Raw genomic sequence first — 6,887 nt, 5'->3', positions numbered from 1 at the left:
TTCTGCTATTAACTGTGGACTATATGACAAATTAATTGTTAATCAAATATTAACTTACTGTTATTTGATAAATTCATGTAATATTACATAGGAAAATATGTACATGAACGGTAAACCTGAAGTTGCCAATTGAATGTACTGTAGAGTATCACATAGCGGTTACAAGTTATAGTAAATGTAAACGTACGTTAGTGTGTGTATTACTTACCTGTTTGAAGGGAGTGGAGTGAGGAGGTCTAGAAGAGGTAAGACCTGTAATTGTAAATATATCACATTAATAGAGGGTTGTCCCAAGCTTCCCCTTTTCTATCTGTAACGCATAGAACAAAATCCTGGGTGGAGGCACTGAATCACCTAGGAGTAACCGGGAACATTAAAGCCAAAAACAGTGTTACATATATATATATATATATATATATAGAGAGAGAGAGAGAGAGAGAGAGAGAGAGAGAGATGGATAGATAAAGCTAGATAGATAAATAAATAGATAGATAGATAGATAGATAGATAGATAGATAGACAGAGTGTAGTGGATAGCACTTCCAGTCTAAGTAATAGAATAAAATAATGCAGGCACAGCCAAAGATAGTTGTCAATTTTTTTGGCTGTGCCCACATTATTTTGATGTTGCTTAGACCGGGAGTGCCATTCACTATACCTTTGATATACTCTCTCCTTGGAGGGGCACCCGGACATGCTAATGTGGTTGGGGTAAGTGCTGGACCTACATGTACATTATATATATCTTATATAATAAAAGCCAAGTCTGCTCCTAACCTCTATTATGTGCTCTGGCAGCCACTAGGGGCCGCCACACGGACCAAATTATTCTTTTGTGTGTTGGAAGCTGACACAGCTCAAACTGAAAGTGAAACTGCTCGGAGATGTTACAGCCTCCAAACCTGCTGCTGGTAATATTAATAATACTGATCTGACTGTTTCACACTTGCTGCATACGGAGAAAGGGGACTGGGGAGAGAGAGTGGGGTTAGGGGCAGATAGAGACTGACGGAAAAAGAAAGAGGGCAGGACAGTTGGTGCAGATAGGGACTGGGGAGAGGGGATAGGGGCAGATAGGGCATGGGGGGAGAGAGGGGGAAGGGTTGGATTAGATAGGGACTAGGGAGAGAGTGGAGTGGTAGGGGCAAAAAGGGTCAGTGGAGAGAGATATGCAAATGTTTTCAATATAGTCACCTCTGTGACTAGTTTATGTGAGTACACCTGGCCAATAAAGCTGATTCTGTGTTACACAGACACACACTCCCTATGTACACTGCACCCCCCCACCATATACTGCCCCTATATACACTGCACCCCCATCCCTTTCCATATTCTTCACCTCCCCAGCATATACTGTTCCTAAATACACACTGCACCCCTCCATATAGTGCCCCCTATATACAAAGCGCCCTGTCCTCCATATACTTCTCCCACCATAAACCGCATACTCTGCAACCGCTCCTCCATATACTTTGCTGTATCCCCAGGTTACTAGCCATCCTGGGACTCAGCAACAAGTAGAAGCAGTAACCAGGAAACGGATGCAGGAACCACCAGATGGTCCCGCAGCTCTCAGAACAGAGGCATCAGGGACATGTGGCCACTTACCGGTGGGTGACTACTGGTGTCCTTTAGTTGTGCGGGGACTTTTGAGCTTACATGTGTCAATAGTAGTACTGGTATATAGTGCAACATCATTATAGCCTGCCCATTACAGATATACAGCATCTATATTTATAAAAGTTTAACGCTACACACACCAGGGACATGCAATGCATGAAGCAGGTGAGAGACTTTCCTGTCCTACTAACTTATACACAAGAGTTTTCACTATATAAAGTATATGAAAACTACACAGAATATATTAGAAATATCTTTTTTGTATTATTCTAATCCTTTTTCTAGTCAAAACATAGGCGTAAAAAGTCTATGACAGGTGAGGCAGTGCCTCCCAGCATATCTTTTCTGCACATCTCTGATCAAAACTCACCAGATTTCCAGCAGTATATACTGGTCCATCTGTGTATAATGCACACATGCACCCTTAGGTTCATGAATTGCATGTAAATCTGGCTCTGGTACTAGCCAGTGCCTCCTGAGCCATTTACCTCACTGCACACACACACTCATGCTCACTCACACCTAGTATGACAGAGACCAGGCAGCTCTTTTGTGAGTAGCAACTGCCCTCCTAATATAGGGGCCGATTTAGACCTTGATGCTGATGCGTGATTTCTGCACATCTGCGCATACGCCGGTACGCGCATGTGCAAGGTCCTAAACTGTGTTCTCTTCAGAAGTTTTAGACCTGGAGGGGGGTGGTAATGGGGCGTCGATGCTGCACTTTGTGTGCATCGATACTCCATTGTAGGGGCGTGGTCCGGAGGCGTGTCAGGACCATTTGCGGAGCCAGCTGCAGCGGCTGTGTGGCGTCACATGCAGCCGCTGCAACCCTTAACATGGCTGCACAGGCAGAGGGCTACTCTGAACATGCAAAAGCATCGCCGCCGTGCGATGCTCTTGCATGTCTGCGGGGATGTGGGGGGAGTTGGATCCAGCATGCGGGTGAAATTGCCCTGTGCTGGGCGTCCCTCCCACATGTCTAAGAAATTGATAGCAGATGTGCATTTTCTCACACATCTACAACCAAGTCTGAATTAAGGCCGTAATCCAGCCCTGCTGTCAGTTAATTTGACAGATATATATACAGTGGCGGATCCAGAAAAAAATTACAGGGGGGGCACCATAAGGGGTTGGGCTATCAAGGAGGGGTGGAGTTAGAAGTGGAGTAGGTGTGACCAAGTTTCAGTGGGTGTGTCCAATTGTGTGACGGGTAACAGCAAAGACACAGTCACTATCCATGTGTACAGCAAAGTCTAAAGGGCCCCATACACTAGGACAATGGGAACCCGATTTCAACCGATTTCGGGCATTCGGCCCAATATATCGGATGAAATCGGGCATTTTGGAGGCGTTTCCAATCCGATCTGATGCGCGTTCCCGTGAGCATCAGATCGGATCCTCCAGATTGAATGTGCTGCACATTCAATCTGGTCCGACCCCACAGGCGTGGCTGGGATCGGCCAGGATCGCCCAAGATACATCGTATGCAAAAGGACAGCATGCGATGTATTTTGGCCGATCCTGCACCCCCCCTTCCTTCCCCTACCAGGAGTCTGCCGGGGTGATCGCGAGGGACATGTCACAGTAGTGTGTGGGGCCCTTTACACAGAGGTAGCGTAAATCAAAAAACATAAGGAGTGTCAAGTCCAAAGCAGAGGTCAGGAACACGCAGGCAATAATGCAATAAATCAGGGTCTCAAAACATTGTCACATATCCAAAACCAAGGTCTGGGCAGGCAGTAAACAAGTCCCAAAAGTAGCCATGCAACTGTAGAATACCACCCAACAAATGCTCATCATTCTCTAATGTGTGCTCCTGACTAATTTTTGATTATACACAGCAAGGTCCTCTACCCAGATTACATAATTTGCAATAAACACTAAACTGTATCAATTGCGACAAAATCAGGGCCTATTGCTAGCTACGTTATTTTGAGGTTCAGTTATACTTCTGCCCACAAAGATAAATACGGGTTTCATTCAGTGAACCCGAGAAGGAGCTTATGTAGTCACCCAGTAAAACACAGCGACACTCACCAGACACCAGTGACGTGCGGTGAGGTCCCTGGCTGGGGAGGCACTGAGGTTTTTTATATATATATATATATATATATATATACACAGTGGTCGAAGTGGAAATTTTTAAGTGGGGGTATGGAGAAGTGAAGGTTGCAATTATGCGCGCACCTCCGGAAAAGGGTGTGTGGCCACTCAAACAGGGGTGTGTCCTTCAGTGTAGTAGGACCCCTTATACTATCTAGTACTGGCGCCCCTTTTACCTGATACCGCACGGTATGAGCCGAAATTCACAATACAGCACACGGTATGAGCCGAAATTCATATTTTACCACACGGTATGAACCAAAATTCACATTACAGCACATGGTATGAGCCGAAATTCACATTACAGCACACCATTTGAGCTGAAATTCATATTTTACCACACAGTATGAGCCGAAATTCACATTACATTACAGCACACGGTATAAGCCAAAATTCACATTACAGCACACGGTATGACCCGAAATTCACATTACAGCACACGGTATGACCCGAAATTCACATTATAGCATACGGTATAACCCACAATTCAGGGACAGGGAGAGAGTGACAGCAGGGACTGAGAGAGTGACAGCAGGGACTGAGAGAGTGACAGCAGGGACATAGGGAAGCAGGGGAACATTACCTGATATGTGCAGCGGAGGTGCGGAAGGGACTGTGGTTGTCGGTGGCAGATGAGCCCATGATCTGCGGGGAATGCGGCAGTACTAAGCTGTCCTTTGTTGCTGCGGCGTTGATGCCCCTCTGACCACCGCCAGTTGTTGTCTGCGCTGGTCAGCTTTCAGTGGCGGTGCAGCTTGCGGCAGTGAGCGGCGGGCAGCTGTGATACAAATATATCTTTTTGTTTACATTTATTTTTTTTATTTTTCCCTGTCCCTGCAGTCCAAGTGATCTGAGGGTGAGCTGCAGTCCAAGTGATGTTGCCCAGATCACTTGGACTGCAGCTCACCCCCAGATCACTTGGACTGCAGCTCACCCCCAGATCACTTGGACTGCAGCTCACCCCCAGATCATCTGGGGGAGAACTGCAGTCCAAGTGATCTGGGGGTGAGCTGGCCAGACCCTTCCCACCCCACAACTGCCCCCCCCCCACCTCCGCCCCCTCGCCTGGGTGGTCAGCGTGCTGACCCCAGCTCTGGTGCTCCCGTTATCTCTGGAGCTGCCACTGCTGTAGGCAGCTCTAACAACGGGTCCCACCGCCGCTGCCCACACGCCGCGCTCCTGTAGTTGTGGCTCTACTGTAGCGCCGGGTCCAGCCGGGTCCTGCCGCTGCCGCCCCACCCCCACCACTAATAGTGATTAAAAGTTTTAAAATGCATAGTATAATATAAAGAGATTACGTATGACACAGAAAATGTGTCATAAGTATTTTCTTTATATTATTTTAATCATTAATGGCTCATAAATGGCAGGGGTGGCACTGCCTCCCCTGACTGCACGTACCTGCCAGACACACACTCACAACCAGTGCAGAATGCAGGGCCAGGATTCTTCTTGGCCTGGGCGTCCAGTCCGCAGCACCTGCGCAGCGTATATCTACTTTTGCACACAAAAAAAACAGTTTTGGCACTGCGCTAAAGAGAGAAAATAGGTTAAACTGTAAAGTGCTGCTGCAAGGAGTGGGGCTACTACCTAGCTCCACTAACTTATGAACACAAAAAAACAAGATCTTTCCCCAGCGCACAGTACAGGGTATACCATAAGGAAAAATAAACCAAATTTGTTTCAATTCCTTAAATTTCTTTTTTATTCGATAATTCAAGAGAGGTTTAATATTCAGTTAAAAATACATATCAATGAAAAAGGTGACTGCCTATTACCAGTAAACATACATATAACAATCACAAACACAGAAAAAACATATAGATGGGGATTTTTAAAAATAAATATTCACTATACCCCACTGGTCTCCAGTGCAAAAAATGAAATGCAACCAATTCTCATAGGTTGGATGCGCTGCTCTGCGGCTTACTCCTTCTATGTTAATAGGTAATGACCACAGAATACCTGTAGGGATGTGCACAATCTGTTTGGAAAAATCATCTACCTCTACAAGTGCAGTTGTATAACTGGGAGTGTGCCCCCCCCCCCCCCCTTAAAGAATGACTGTGACTTTAAGAGGAATTCTGTGGTCATTACCTATTAACATAGAAGGAGTAAGCCGCAGAGCAGCGCATCCAACCTATGAGAATTGGTTGCATTTCATTTTTTGCACTGGAGACCACTATACCATCGTGGGGTATAGTGAATATTTATTTTAAAAAATCCCCATCTATATGTTTTTTCTGTGTTTGTGATTGTTATATGTATGTTTACCGGTAATAGGCAGTCACCTTTTTCATTGATATGTATTTTTAACTGAATATTAAACCTCTCTTGAATTATCGAATAAAAAAGAAATTTAAGGAATTGAAACCAATTTGGTTTATTTTTTCTTATGGTATACCCTGTACTGTGCGCTGGGGAAAGATCTTGTTTTTTTACATTTACTTTTGGTGTCTGCCCTGGCTGGGACCCTCAGCGGCGGATGGCGGTGTACTGTAATTCCAGGGGCTGGCGGTGCGCTGTCCCGAACCCCCGGCGACAGTGCGCTGTGTGTGGGTGGGCTGGCGTTCCGCTGTCCCTCAGCGGCGGTGGCGACTGTTTGCTGTCCCGAACCCCCGGCGGCAGTGCGCTGTGTGTGGGTGGGCGGGCTTGCGTTCCGCTGTCCCTCAGCGGCGGCGGCGGCGGCGTGCTGTCCCAGACCCCCGGCGGCAGTGCGCTGCGCTGTGTGTGGGTGGGCTGGCGGTGAGCTGTCCCTTAGCGGCAGCGGCGCTGCGGTGGGTTTGAATCTGGAAGCTCCACCTCCAAACATGCAGGAAGGTGGAGCAGCTGACAGGGGAAGAATTACAGCGGCTGACTGTGACTGACATCCAGCAGCCTGATCATTGATTCGGGCGGGTGTGCGGACATTATTTGACTGCACAGTAAAAAAAAAAATGACAGGGGGGGCACGTGCCTTGGTGCCCCCCCCCTAAATCCGCCACTGCCACCCAACAAATGCTCATCATTCTCTAATGTGTGCTCCTGACTAATTTTGGATTATACACAGCAAGGTCCTCTACCCAGATTACATAATTTGCAATAAACACTAAACTGTATCAATTGCGACAAAATCAGGGCCTATTGCTAGCTACGTTATTTTGAGGTTCAGTTATACTTCT

This window comes from Pseudophryne corroboree, chromosome 2, assembly GCF_028390025.1.
Source record: "Pseudophryne corroboree isolate aPseCor3 chromosome 2, aPseCor3.hap2, whole genome shotgun sequence".
Taxonomy (NCBI): Eukaryota; Metazoa; Chordata; class Amphibia; order Anura; family Myobatrachidae; genus Pseudophryne; species Pseudophryne corroboree.
The sequence above is the reverse complement of the archived record's forward strand: the minus strand, read 5'-3'. Positions refer to the sequence as shown.